Source organism: Talpa occidentalis, unplaced genomic scaffold (assembly GCF_014898055.3).
Source record: "Talpa occidentalis isolate TD23 unplaced genomic scaffold, MPIMG_talOcc4v2.1 talOcc4.3, whole genome shotgun sequence".
Lineage (NCBI taxonomy): Eukaryota > Metazoa > Chordata > Mammalia > Eulipotyphla > Talpidae > Talpa > Talpa occidentalis.
In genome coordinates this window covers 47,618,862-47,633,303 of record NW_023603184.1, presented here as the reverse complement: position 1 = coordinate 47,633,303, position 14,442 = coordinate 47,618,862, and the positions used below count along the sequence as shown (strand labels likewise).

At 40.1% G+C, this 14,442-nt stretch overlaps 1 protein-coding gene across 8 annotated transcripts in view; it reads left to right on the top strand.

The window, feature by feature from the left end:
- Positions 1-14,442, top strand: part of LOC119255682 (disks large homolog 2) — an 811,058-nt gene that overhangs the window by 575,183 nt on the left and 221,433 nt on the right. Inside the window, exon 1 of one of the 8 annotated variants that reach the window (XM_037523062.2) lies at positions 2,197-2,410. The exons of 6 other annotated variants lie outside the window; for them this stretch is intronic. The gene's annotated coding sequence lies outside the window, so the exon portion shown is untranslated. Of the gene's footprint in view, positions 1-2,196; positions 2,411-2,621; positions 2,735-14,442 lie in introns of those variants that run through there. One more of the 8 variants, XM_054699573.1, reaches the window with a different exon arrangement.

Sequence of the window (14,442 nt, the reverse complement as noted above, 5' to 3'; positions counted from 1 at the left end):
CAGCAAACCTGCTGTAAGTAGGACTCTCTGGCTGTGAGTTCATTTGACTAATGTCACCAATAGGTGTGAAATCAGTGGAGCTAGTAGGATGAAAAGGCAGAGCAGAGCTGCCAGGCCTGCCGCTGTCTGACAGAAAGTTCACATACTTTTAGTGACATTCTGCAACCTGTCACTGAGACTCGCTTCCCTGTCTTCACCAGCCAGCAGATTAGGAGCCTCCTGGGCAATCACCGGTGACATTTTAAAAGACACTTTAAAGGAGAAAATGGGGCAAAAATCCATTTTCCGGGCCTCCCCTGGAGGTGCAGCGGTTGAGTTCTAGGCTGTGAAGCTGCCCGCAGCCTCTGCCACGCCTATTCAATCCTTGGCTGCCGGCGAGGGTCCCACATGGCGCGCAGACCTCTCCTGCCGGGCCCGCTGCTCCCCTCAGCAGTATATTTCTTCAGTCTGCCTGTTCTGTTCCCTGCTCTGGCTGTGGTGAGTTCTCTCACCCTCCCGTGCTTCTGACTGTACTCAGTGCTTGTATAAATAAATCAATAAATCTTTAAAAAAAATCCATTTTCCCAAAAGAAATGTGGTAAAAATAATAGATCCCAATTTGGGGGTATGTACAAGAAACCAGGCACTCTACTCTCCTGGTACTTAATCTGTGAGGTGGACATAAGCATACCCATTTTATAGATAAAGCAATATATTTGACAGTAAATCAGTGGCAAAACCCTGGTTTAACCATATCTATTTGATTCTAAAGCTTCTGATCTTGCTATTATTTCTTTTTTGTTTTAATAGGATGATGCTTTTTTAAAAGAGTTATTTATTTATTTATACAAGAACCCGGGTACAGGTCAAATGTGTGGGAGGGTGAGAGGATTCACCAGAGACAGAGCGGGGAACAGCACAGGCAGACTGACGAAATACACTGCTGAGGGGAGCAGCGGGCGAGACAGGAGAGGTCTGCCGCACCATGTGGGACCCTTGCCGGCTGGCTGGGATCGAACTGGCACTGCAGAGGCTGCAGACAGCTTCACAGAGTGGTGCTCAACTGCCTGCGCCACCAGGGGAGGCCCTGATCTTGCTATTATTTCTACTTCAGGTCCTTGAAAATAATTCTGCCTCATTGCTCACCTACCTCTAGTCTGTGAAACGCTGCTTGGGATGGGGTGTGTACTAAGAGTGTGTGTGAGCTCTGAAACCTGATTACCTGCAGTTGATTCTAGAACCATCACTTAGCAGTTGTGTGGTCCTGCTTGGGTTGAAATCTCTGCATTACGTTGTCCCTGATAATGTCTACCTTTAGGGATGTTTTGAAGATTAAATGAGACTGCATACCTAGAAACTGCTTGGCACATAAGATGTGCTCAGCAGCAGCTGTTATTATGAAAAACATGTTTTCTGGTGTGGCTGTTCAATGAACCTAAAGAGGTTATACTGACCTTGTCAGAGAAGAAAAAAGAACCTCAGATACAGCCTCTCCTGGCAGCCCACCTATAACTGATTTGTAGTCAATCAGCAATACTGTTTCTAGAGCTTCCATGCTCCAGGCAGCCGGGTAGGGCAGAGAGACCCTGTCCTTGACAACAGAGTACCTGGGGTTCTGCACAAGCTCAAAACACACTGGGAAGCCTGGTGACTGGGGCAACTCACTCTATCTCTCTCGCTACAGGTTCCTCATCTTTGTAGCAAGCAGGTTTAACTCCCTGATCTATAGGGCTCCTTGCACCCCTCAATTTCAGTGAACACTGGACAAAGTTACTTAACTTCTCCGAGCCCTCCTGGCTCATTTATGGTGTAGCGACACTGATACCTTTCCCGGGTGATGAGGGCTCAGGGAGCGTGAAGTGTTCCATACACTGTGGCATAGCATGCAAATAGCAGGGCTGATCTTTATGGAACTCTTATGAAAATTAACTCTGAGTTCTAAACCTTGCTATGTGTGCATTTGCGATTCAGGGACCTTCCTCTACATTTTGCTATCTTTGCCTACCCCCCACTGGGTTGGGTGGATCCACCTTAACAAGGTGTGGGGGAACACAAATGGAGGATGGGGGTGCTGCACTGATGGTGGGAAAGCCTCTTATTGGTTAATGCTGGTCCATCCCAAGCACCAATTACTGTCACTGCTTCTAAAGCTGATATATTTATCAGGATGAGTTACGAGGAAATATATATACAGAGGGAGCGAGGATGCTGCCTGCTCACCCTCCCTGTGATGGAAAATATGAGCGTCTAGGAGGGGCTGCTTTATAATTCATCAGGTTTCGCTAGTGAGTTCTGCCACCGTCTTAGTTATAAAGGCAAGTGTGAACCGTGAACCGGACAGCAGACAGGAGAACCTGGCACCCGGAAAACGGAGAAGCTGCCTTCGGTGCCTCTGCCTCCTCCCTGCTTTGTTCCAATAATTTTGTGCTCGGTAAGTTCCCTTGCTCTGAAGCTAATAGTTGTTGTTGAATCAGCTTGGCAAACGTATCTGTAGTTTGGAATATGCACTTGCTATCAGAAGTGTGTGTCAGTGTCTGGGTTTCTGACAAATCTTACAATTTTCTTTAATGAGCAAAATAGCTGAAAAGATGAAACAGAACCCGGCAAATCAATTATTCACCTTGATCCTTGGAAGGCTGCTTTCTTTGGTTGCTAAAGTTTCTCAGGTTTCATTCTGTCAGTTTCATTTGTTGGGGGAGCTTTGCAAAGAACAAGTCTTTTGTCAAGAAATTGTTTGTCTAGCTGCCAAAAGGAGGTATGTACAGGGTGGTTTGTCCATTCCCACCCCCAGCTCACCCTCCCCAGCGATCGGTAAACCTTAAAACAGACTGTTTGCCTGGTAACCAGCTCCAGCAGAGCTGAACCTGCCAAGGCAAGATTTAAATTGTAATCTTTTGTGTGAACAGAACTGAGGGACTGTGGATAATTGTCATTGTGCAGATTATTGTGAAACTCGGCATAGGGGTAGTTCCTGCATTTTGCTGAGATGTGATCAGAATCGGAAGAGATTTGCGTGTGTGGTATGCCTGTTGATGATGTGTGAGAGAGAGAGCAAAAGAAAAGACTGAATTGTTATGGAAAGAGCTGCACGATGCACCCGCAGGACAGACAAATGCAGAAAGCATGACTGTTGTGCTTTTGTAACTTGGAACTGCTTTCTCTAGTTTCCTATTCCTGTTGATAAATACCTGAAGCTGCGTTTTCTCCTCTTCTGGGCATGATGCAGGTCCTCGCTCCAGGTCCTGGCTGCAGGCGGGGTGAGTGCTCACTCCTGGGCAGGTAGCTGGACCATGGCTTTTCCCTCTCAGAAGGAAAGAAGCGAGAGCTGCACCTTCTGGACTCCTTTCTGCTGTGTGATTTTTGCCTCTGTCTAAATCTCAGGGAAACCAATAGCTTGATGTACTTTTTTCTTCTTCTTCTTCTTCTTTTTTTTTTTTTTTGCAGTAGCAGATTTAACTGTGGTGTCATATGGTGTATTATAAAGAGATAGAGGAATAGCAGTATATTTGCCTGAATGTTTCAAGTGTGTCTGGCTTGTTGACATTTGCCTTATCTCACCGGCAAATTGCTACTGTCTTCCAAACCCTCAACTGTTTTACTGTCCAAAGCATTTTCCTTACTCATAATTGCACTTTTTCTTTAGTGGTTGAATCTGTAGATCTGACAAGAACATCCTCTTTACCCTTAAGGAGAAAGTCACTTATTTTAGAATCTCTTTGGAAATTTCTTTCTTTCTTTTTTTTTTTTTTTTTAACCAGGGACTTAGCTTGCTCTTTGTTTTTTCCCTACTAAATATGTTGGTCAACAGTACACTACATTTCCAGTAAAGTTATTTCTCCTTTCCTAGTACACTTTTTGATTGCAACAAAACTTGGCAAATTTGGAATAAGGAATATATATTTTTCTAGGAACACATTTTTCAGACATAATTCTTTTGTCCATAAATAGCTTTTCCATCTTTTCCATTTCTCTGAATAAGTTCTGCATAAGGAACAGAGGGGAGATGTACTGTGGTTGGCACTTGGGGGTGTGTAACCTGAGACTTGGTTTCTAATCTACAAGCAACTGCCCCACAGAGAGTCTATAAAATGTCTTTTTGTCTTGTTTTCAGCTCAAAAATCTCTTCGTTGCAGCAATAATGATTAAGATTAGAAATTTAGCAAATAAGTGCAGGTTTGAGCATCTGCCTTGGTGGATTCAGGCAGCCGGTGACACACACCCCCCGAAAAGTGTTGCTCAATCTTAAGACCAAGAGCCATAGAGTTGTCAAGTGCCTTTGCAGCGTAGTGTACCTTGAATTTTATTGCACCACATTTTAAAAAATTGCAATGCCAAAGGCCACAATTTATTTTGCAGCAGTATCTGATTTCGATTCAGTATGGTTTTATGGAGAAATAAACCAATGTGTCGATCTCTATAAAATGAGTTTCTTCTTTTTTGGTGGTGTTTTTTCCATCTTCCCCACCCACCAAGAATAAGTTCTATTTATGGCAACAAAAGAAAATTTAGCATGAGCTATTTTCAATTAAATTTACAGCGACAAATATGAACTGTGACAAGAATCTTCTGAGAGAGCACATACACACACACAAAAAAGCACCTCTCTCCAAAAAGGATTAAAAACCAAAGAGGCATTAACATTTTGCCTACATGACACATAAATTTTCATGCAGAGAGGTTGGAGAGGGTGTCAAGCGGAAGAGGTTTAAGGGAACTGTTCAGAGACACTGCAGATGGGTGCAATGGGAAGCCATGGACGTGGGGTCAGCTTGGTCCCTACCTCAGTCTCCTTATCTGTAAAATGGGGCAGTGGAAAGTTAGGAAGATCATACCAGATAGTTGATGTATGTAAAGCAAATGGCACCGCACCCTGTTTAAAGGGCCACCCAATGGAACGTAGTAATTTTTGTTATAAAGTGAATTGCAAAATGTATTAATTCAGTTTGATGTTGATTTTGAAAAATATCTACAGTCAATAGGAAAATTATGCATTTTTTCATGTTAACCCTTTCTTTTGTAGGTAGATAATGATTTTGGTTTTTTGTTTTGTTTTGTTTTGGAAGCCTATTGAAGACAAACTTAGTTATCACTTTCAACTACTTTTTAGAATGATATCCAAAGTCCTTACATAAATTTCAAGAATAAACTTGATTTCAAATAGGGAGCATAGAAATAAACTGATTGTAAAATAACATGTAGCATTAAAGTACAGGATTATAATAGCAATTTATTACGTTCCAGGCACGGCACTGAATGTTTTATGTGTGTTTTCCCATTTAATCCTCATCACAATCCTACTGGGTAGTATTATTTTGAGTCCCGTTATCAATGAGCAATCACTCTTAGAGGAAATCGCATTTTGATACTAGTAATAATAATTGACATATAACAGCAATAATATTTGTACTCAAACCTCTCTGCTTCCAGAATCTGCCTTGTTACTGCTATGCTAGGATTTGCTTGACTCTGAGTGTTTCCATTTTGGGATCTTAGGCCAATATCTTTTTAGAGTCCTCTCCCGGCATAGTTAACCTTTGTCAGAGTCAGGGGATATTACAATGAGGTTGGGGGCTTCCTCCTCTTTCATTTTTGATCTGTGCCAATCAGAATCACATTTTCCTGAGCTGTCTTTCCTACTCTCACCAATCAACGTAAATTAAAAAAAAAAAAAAAATCAGTGTAAAGAGATAGGAAACTTACAGAGAAGATAAATATGCCAAATTCTGTATAAAATTTAAAATCACTACCTCCCTTTGACCAGACAACCTTCTTCTTGTGCCTCTGGCTTTAGAGAAGTCTATGCACCAGGAGGACGGGCCTTTTTGGATCTTGCTCTTTAAACTATATTTGGGGTAAATAGAGCCCCAGAATTCCCCCCCCAAATATGTCTAAACCCACTTCCAGAGGTTGTGTGATGCGCCCATCCTGGAGATAAGGGAGAATCAAAACAGTCAATTGCCTGGCAGTGGGGATGGGGGAACAAGGGGTGGGATTTTGTTGGTCACAGACTGAACTGTGAGTCTGATGGTTCATATAGCCGAATGAAGGCTTTTGTGATGCAGGAAGAAAACATAGAAGCATAAAGGAGCTGCTCTAGGTCAGGGGACCTCCATTTGTGTTCTTACCCTGGGCCCCCAAAATTTTAGGGGTAAGTCTGAGCATGCACTGACAAATGCTTACTTATATTCAGAGTGGTGAATTTAAAATTCCAGTGGGTTGGTTTTATGGGGTATTTTTTTGCCTCCTTTTTCCCCATTAAGCTAAAAGAAATTACTTGAACAAGAAATTGGCCAAAGCTATGAAGATCTCAGACTAAAAGCTTTTTAAGATCCATTTTGGAATTGAAAGCAATCTGATCCATCAAAGCTAGACATCGGCTTGTCTTCCAATTCAGAGATAGGCTCTTCAGAGCGTGGTTTTAGTGTCAGCTAGATTATACCTGCCTCTCTTTTCATTTGTTTTATTACTTTTGAAAATACAGTCACTCAGAGAGACTATCGCTAATTCAGGTGCCCGCCTCTTTTTGCCTTTTTTTTTTTTTAAATTGAGATAACATTGGTTTGCAACATAGTTTGTGGGGTTTGTTAGATTTATTTTTATTTATGAGTACAAGAACTGGGGTGTAGGCCAGAGTTACATACATACATACATATGGGGGCGGGGAGAGGATTCACCAGAGACAGAGTGGGGAGCAGAACAGGCAGATCTACTGAAATACACTGCTGAGGGGAGCAGCGGGTGAGACAGGAGAGGTGTGCCTCACTGAGTGGGTTTGCAGCCTGGCTGGGGATCAAACTCACATTGCAGTGGCTGGTGGTAGCTTGCTAGCACTGACTTTAACCCCTGTGCCACCAGCGAGGCACCATAGTTTGTGTTTTGAAGGTATGGGATCTCCCTCTGCAGGTGTTGTGACAATACCACCCCCACCACCACAACGCTAGGATGGTCTATTGTGTCTCCTCCCCCACGCTGTTCCTTCCCCTTTCCTGCCCTCTCCATTCAACTGTCAGATTTCTAGGGTTTGTTATTGGTTTGGCTTTATCTGACCCTTTGTTTTGTTTTTCTATATCCCACCTATAAATGACTTCATTTTTTTAATCTCTAGTTCTAAATTGCTATTGCAGTAACCCTTGAGGCTGGGACTACTAGAAGTCAGCTAGAAGGATCCTGTGGGAGCCCTACCTTGTAAGCCGGTATGAAAGGCAATCAGTGGCTTTGTGGGACCTGCAATCATTATTAAAGCCCTTCTTCTGCCCAGCACCTCATTCTCTCAGTGACTCCTTTTCATCTTGTATTGTATGGAGACAAAGACTCACCTAAGAAAAACTAACAGCCAGATTTGTAGGAGAAAATCTATAATTATTAAGAACCTTGAGGGTTTTTGTTTTCTTTCTCAAAATAACATCTTTATTTTAATGTAGTGAAAGCTGTGATACAATTAACAGTGATTTTACTTTTGTTTCTGTTTCTATTACTCTTTATTTCAGACTTTTCTAGATGAAAAGGTAGAATATAGCTTAGAAATATTACTGTACTACCAAATCTTGTAACCTTGTTTTCCTTAGTTAAAAGTAATTGTGCTATTTTTTTCCCCTGAGACAGCTGGGAAGAAGTAAATGAGATAATCCATGGTCCAGCAAAAATTTTCTCATCAATGTGAAAGCATTGGGCCCAGTAAATACTTAGCACCTAGTATGCCTCGGTGAATGTTCACCCAATCTGAAATAACAGTCAAATTGAAGACTCTGAAGACTGAGATATGTCCCATGTTTGTTTTACCAAGAAGAGTCGGTTGTAAGGATGGTACAAAGAGATAAAACAAGCAAAAGCAAGACAAAATAAAATATATCATGTAACATATGCTTAGAAAATTCTTAATAATGTATGCTTTGGGTGGTGGCAATGCTCTTGATTTTTACTTTGTCTTTTTTTCTTTATTTGAACTTTTGCAATAAACAGGAGCATACATACATATATATATTATATATATATATATATATATATACTCACACACACATATATATGTATGTATGTATAAGCTTATGGCTATGGGTATATTGTGAATACCTAACTCTGTAGGAAGAGTTGAATGAAACATCAAAAAGAAAATATGCAAAATATTTGGGGAAAGATGTTTTCTGTTCTGTACATTCCAGATTAGTTTGTTTTATTTACGTATTTGCTTATTATTAACCACTTATTAAGTATAGATTATATGTCAGATTTTTTGTTAAATGCTGATATTAGAAAGAGAAAAAAATCATAATCCTGAGCTCTAAGAGTGTATAGTCCAAGATAAATGGACACACGAGGCCACAATTCCAACACACTGTGCTATCTGCTCTGTCATAACATAAGCAGTCAGGCTGCTTTATATTACTAGTAACAAAACCATGAATCAAACTGGCTAAATACAGGGAATGCATTGATGATTGGACCTAGAAGTACAGCAGTAAAGCCACCTTTAAGAGATCTGATCCTGTGGTTCACAAGGTGGTCAAAGAATCCATTTCTTTTAGTCTTGCCATGCTAATTGTCTTCTTGTTAGCTGCATTCTAAGACTAACTGCCCTTGGAGTCCCAGGATGTTAGTGGCCCACTAATGCCTTATTTTTTTAGTCATATTCAGCCAGAAAGAGATTGGGGTATGGGCCTTAAAATACACGTTGAATAGACCAGCTGATCTCCACTGAACATAAAAAGAAATCACCAGTTCATTCTGAAGCTTAGACAAGATGAAGACAGTCCCCCGTGACCATATGAGTCTCTAAATGAAATCTGGCAGCTATTGCTGTTGGGAAAGGATGGTCTTGGTGATAGATGCTGTCAAAGCATCCAGCAGGCTTCTTCAACATCTATATACAATGCATAATGTGCAAATGTCACTAGAATTAGTAAGCAACATAATGAAAGCAAGACCAAGCATAGGATATCCTTACATTGACTTTTATAATGAGTAGGGGTTTGCCAGGAGATAAGAAAGAAAGAAAGTCTTCTAGGCAAAGGAAAAATTCTCTGCAGTCACAAAAATTGACTGGGTAATTGTTCTCTGCTTATCTTTACATTGGCACCATTGCAAAAGTCACCAGCCAGAAGACATCTGTCCATGCTATAATTAACAGAAAATTGAACGTATCACTTTCACTGAAACCTGCTGTTGTATGATGGTAGTTGAGTTTTAAACTAAACCACAGTTAAATATTCTTACTTTATAGAATATGAATATAGTTTTGGAATCAATTCAGTGTGAATCTTAAAATTTATATGTCATGGCTCAAAATTAGTATTGTTGAGCTAGACCATACATTGTCTTTTTTTTTTTTTTTTTTTGCTTTATTACTTCTGAAGAAACCTACTCAGAGAAGGTTTATGACACAATCAAAGCCTCGTATTGATTCAGAGTTTGAGGTCATGAAATGTGATGGTAAAAAATGATATAAAACAAATGGGGGTACTTTCAAATAGATATGCTTGCCAACTGTAAATTATATATCACATAGAGAATAAGACAGACTAGGTAATATATTTGTTGGCCAAGTAGCAATGTTCCACAGTAAAATTAGACTTAACTTTGGTGTCTGTGTGATTCACAGTTTATATAATTATAAGTTTTTTAGTTCTTTTGCCTTGGGCAATACCCTTTTTGGCATTGAGGAAACAAAATACTTCCTGTCTGAGAGTGAACTGAATCAGATTGGTAACAGATTTCCACCAAAACATCTGACTCTCAACCTAATTGACTAAGTTTTGGGTTGTCTTTCCGGTTTTGCAGCAGAGAGGAGAAAGTGACAGCACCTATTTACTTTCTATAGGAAGTGTGATCATCCTGTTGACCATTCCCCACTCCCCCCACACCCCCCCAAACCCCCGCAGCCAACTGCTATGACAAAGCATTCTTTTTTAATTCATGAAGTTTGTCTCAATGCTTTCTACCTACTCACCTAATCCTCATGCCCCTAAATACTCCCTTTTCTAGTTTCTTTCTGAAAAAACACTCAATATGACAATGGACAGAATCAAAGTATTTTCCCTCTTGCAATTTGCTTGTGGCACAGCAATTCTAGTCAGAAAACTTGCAGCCAGAGAGGAGCCGACCCCCCTCAGCTGTGTCAGAGCGAAACCTGGGGCTAACTAAGAAAACACTAGAGAAGACTGCAGTGACCATGCAGGAAATGCTCTGAGGGAGCTGCTTCCTCCTCATCAGACTAGCCAGCTCCTTGGTGCAGAGAAGGCAGCAACCACAGAACAGTGGAGGGGTAATGAGTAATGTTGGCTTAAAAGTACATAATTCATCTAAGAATTAAATGGTGACCTTATCCCATGACAGTGCTTTACTTCCCCGGAGCACACACTAGGTGAACAATTTGGATCCGATGTTTTTGTACAAGTAGAGAAATGGCAAGAGAAGCTGTTTCTTCCTTGAATGACACCCCATGAGTGTTTTTGAATTCCTGAAAAATAGAGGCTACCAAAGAGGTTTCAAAGAGGCCAGTATTTATAAACCAATGTTCCCTTAATGAGAGAACTCATGTATGTAGTACCCCACCCTTCAGTTCTTAAAACATTGAAATACATTCTTGTTGTCCCCCACCACCCCCAACCCTTCAGACCATCCCCCACCAGGTTCCTTTCCCAGGACTGTCCCACATCCCTATGATTCAGCAACTAAGAGTTAACAACCGGCAAAGCTAGTTGTTAAATATGTTAAACATCACTACTGTTTAAGGCCCATTTTATGTTCTAACATATGGCTACCATTGAGGAGAATCACACTTATACATAAAAACAATGTATAATCAAGTCCTAAGTTTGAGAGTTAGTATTGTATTGGTTTTGAAAAAGGGACAAAGGAGATATTATGTGAGATTGTCTGGAAAGATTGATCAGAGATAGTATAGAGCAAAGATAAAGGGTAAGGGCAGAATGTACAATCTTTGCATTTATTTATTAAACAAATAATAGCATCTCCCATTTGTTACAGCCACAGTGTGCAAAGCACTTACGGTATCTTGTTTTCTACTCAAAGATACCGTTAGAACAGGGGAAAATAAGGCTGATCACACGCATAAAGAGAGGTTAGGAAATCTCATATGTTATCCACGCTTCTCCTTTATATGCAAGACTATATATTAGGTGCTAGCACAGTGCATATAAAGATCTTTTTTTTTTTCACTAGTAACGGTCAAAAGTGACAATATGTTATCGAATTTTCGATAATCAAGAGTATCCTTTTAAAACATGACTTGGTAATACTGTTAGGGGGAAAAGGCTGTCCTAAAGCTAATTCCATACAGGCTTTGTGGACTCCACCCCCACCCCAGACCAAAGCCAAAGACACTGGGAACTCCAAATCCCATCACCACCAAAGGGAAGGTGGCTGGGACCTGAGGGTGGGGTTAAGCAGCCAGGTTTGGTATAAAACCAGACACGTGGGCTTTGGGGGGTGCCCTTTTTGGCTCCCCACCAGCTCGCAGCGTGCAGCCAGCTCTGAGAGTGCCTTTGGGTTTCCAGGTCGGCGGATCAGATAGGACGCATTAAAGACTTTATTTCCCTGTTTTCTCCCTGAGTTGTACATTTCTTTAATTCCTTTTCCCTTGTAAATAAACCTTTTATTAACCTTTTGTGTGTGTCTGTAGTGGAGTATTATTAAGTCCCTTTTAAGCGCACAGGTGAGGACCCACAGCCAGGCAACCCATTTTATATCAGGGTTGCTCTGTAACAATATGTTTTCATATTGCTTGCTCCAGTTACTTTAGTAGCAATATATAGAAATGCGAGCCATGGAGTACTAACTACATTCTTTATGATTTGCTCCCCTAGCCTCCCAATATTAGTCTTCTTATGACCTCTGTATAATGTGGGAACATTAAAAAAAGTAATAAAGAATAAGGTCTAAGTGTTTGTCTAAGTTTTTGATAAAGTCTTGCTTTCAAACTTTATATGGAAACTAAAACAACTAGAACAATTCATTAATAAATTTAAAGCAAATCTAACTTTTTCTGACTCTGCTTTCCAGTTTATGTTGTACCCAACAATGAGCATGTACTTACTATATAACTAAATTTTATGGGAAAATGTACATTTACAGGTTAGAGGATGGCATAGCCTCCTTTCTTGCCAAAATACCTTGCAGTAAGTTCCTTAAAGGTAAGGATTGGATTTTATTCATCTTTTTGTGCCCAGCATCTAGCATGGCCCCTCATTACACAATAGGCACTAAAAAATGCTGATACATTCTTTAAGGGATGATGGACACGATGTGAGGTTGAGAAATTGGAGAACAATGTCTTGAACTGAGCCTTGAAGATGTTGAAGATGATGCAGAAATTTGCTCAATATCCAGATAAGGGCATTGTAAGAAATAGTGTATACCGAGCAATGTTTCTAATATGAGAATGCTCACATGATTTGTATGTTTAAGGAAAGCCTCAATGACTCTAGAGTACTTTTTGCCCCTGGCACCCCATTTTTATGAACTCCTTTCCTTAATCTTCTCCCCCTTTTTCACTATGCCCAATTCATCCTCTAAAATTTAAATTTCTTCAAAAATAAGTGAGAAGGAAAAATAAAGACAGGAGACACTAAAACAACAAATCTAATAATTGAAATTAAGGAAACTTACTGGATCCAGACTCAAGCAATTGTCTTAAGAAAATTTTCATTCATGAGACAATTGGAAATGTCAATATCCACTGGATATTTGATAAGTTAGTGGTAATATTTTAGATGTGATAATGGTATAGAGTTAATTTTTTTTAAAGATTTATTTATTTATTTATCCAAGCACTGGGTACAGTCAGAAGCGTGGGAGGGTGAGAGAATTCACCAGAGCCACAGCGGGAAGCAGAACAGGCAGACTGACGAAATACACTGCTGAGGGGAGCAGCGGGCGGCAGGAGAGGTCTGCGCGCCATGTGGGACCCTCACCCGGCGGCCTGGGATCGAACCAGCGCTGCAGAGGCTGCAGGCAGCTTCGCAGGCCAGCGTTCAACCGCTGCACTACCGGGGCCTGGTATTGAGTTAATATTAAGCCCCAGTCTTAGAAGTACACAGGTGAAATGATCTGCATTAAAATAAAATAGGAGAGGATAAATGAGGAGGGCAGAGATAAAACAAGATACAAATAAATATGCTTTCTTTGTTTATTTATTATCTGCCTAGAAGACAGTGCTCTCCCTTCCTTCCCTGCCAGTATATTCCATCTCTTCGTTGTATTGCAAATGTTCTGGGTACAGCTTAGAAGTCTCTTTACGTAGGTCATTATCACCAGAGGAAACTCATTCTCAAGGACAGATTTTTCTTTGTCTTTCCCTTGACTGGATCAAAGAAGGAGCAAAATAATATTGGAAGAACAATGAAAAGAAATTAATGAATGGATATGGTCCTGTAAGTTCTACATCATAGTGTATAATTCATGCAGTGAACTTCCCTTCTTTTTCCCTATTTTCATCCAATTCTAAAGAAACATCTCAATTTATGTTCTGTATACAAGAGAGTGGTTTTCTTTGAAGGTAGATTTTTATTTATTTATGCATACAAAAACTGGGAAGTAGGCCAGCGGTGTGGATTAGGCAGGGAGTGAGGACTCACCAGAGACAGAGTGGGGAGCAGAACAGGCAGATCTACTGAAATATACTGCTGAGCAACAGGCAAGGTCTGCCGCACCATGTGATTCAGCTCCCTGGCCAGGGATAGAACTCAGGCTGCAGTGGCTGGTGATAGCTTGATAGCGCTGAGATTTAACCCCTGCGCCACCAGGGAGGCCAAAAGAATATTTGCTCACAACTGAAAGCCAAGAATGCAGCAGTCTAATTGAAACTAGATAATTCACACATTTGTATTTAATATTCATAAAATGTCATGTTGTGAGGCCATATTCTTAATTAGTGTAAGAAAGCATTGTTCCAAACCTATTTTGTTGTCATGGAGATAAAGGAAATATAAAGAAAAACATTTCCTTCTATTTCAAGCAATTTTAAATTAAAGTTATCTGAACTTACTTTTTTGCATGTAATTTTACAGTAATTTTGAGGAGCCCTTCATCAGCTTCCTTGTTATGGTCTTATGAACAATATTTTGGTCTTTTGCAGCTACATATTTTGTACCAATAGATATCACATTGCTGAAAAGTATGAAATGAAAAGACTGGAGGGGACTTTGTTAGGTGATTTAGTCAGTGCTGGTCCCTTTAATCCAAACAATGCTGTAAAAGCTATGACAAACAGAAGTCTACACCATTTTATTGTTCTAAGAACAAGATTTTTATCAAATCAGTCCTTATTGGTATACTATTATTGAAAATATTAATTTACTTATATTCCCACATTTTTCTGAAATAAATTTCTTGGCACCTATGTGTTAACAAAGGAGAGAAATCCATCTGTCCCTCAAAATTCTTAGACAATTATTCATCCAGGAACAATTCATGAGATAAATTTGCAAAAACATGCATGAGATTCCATAG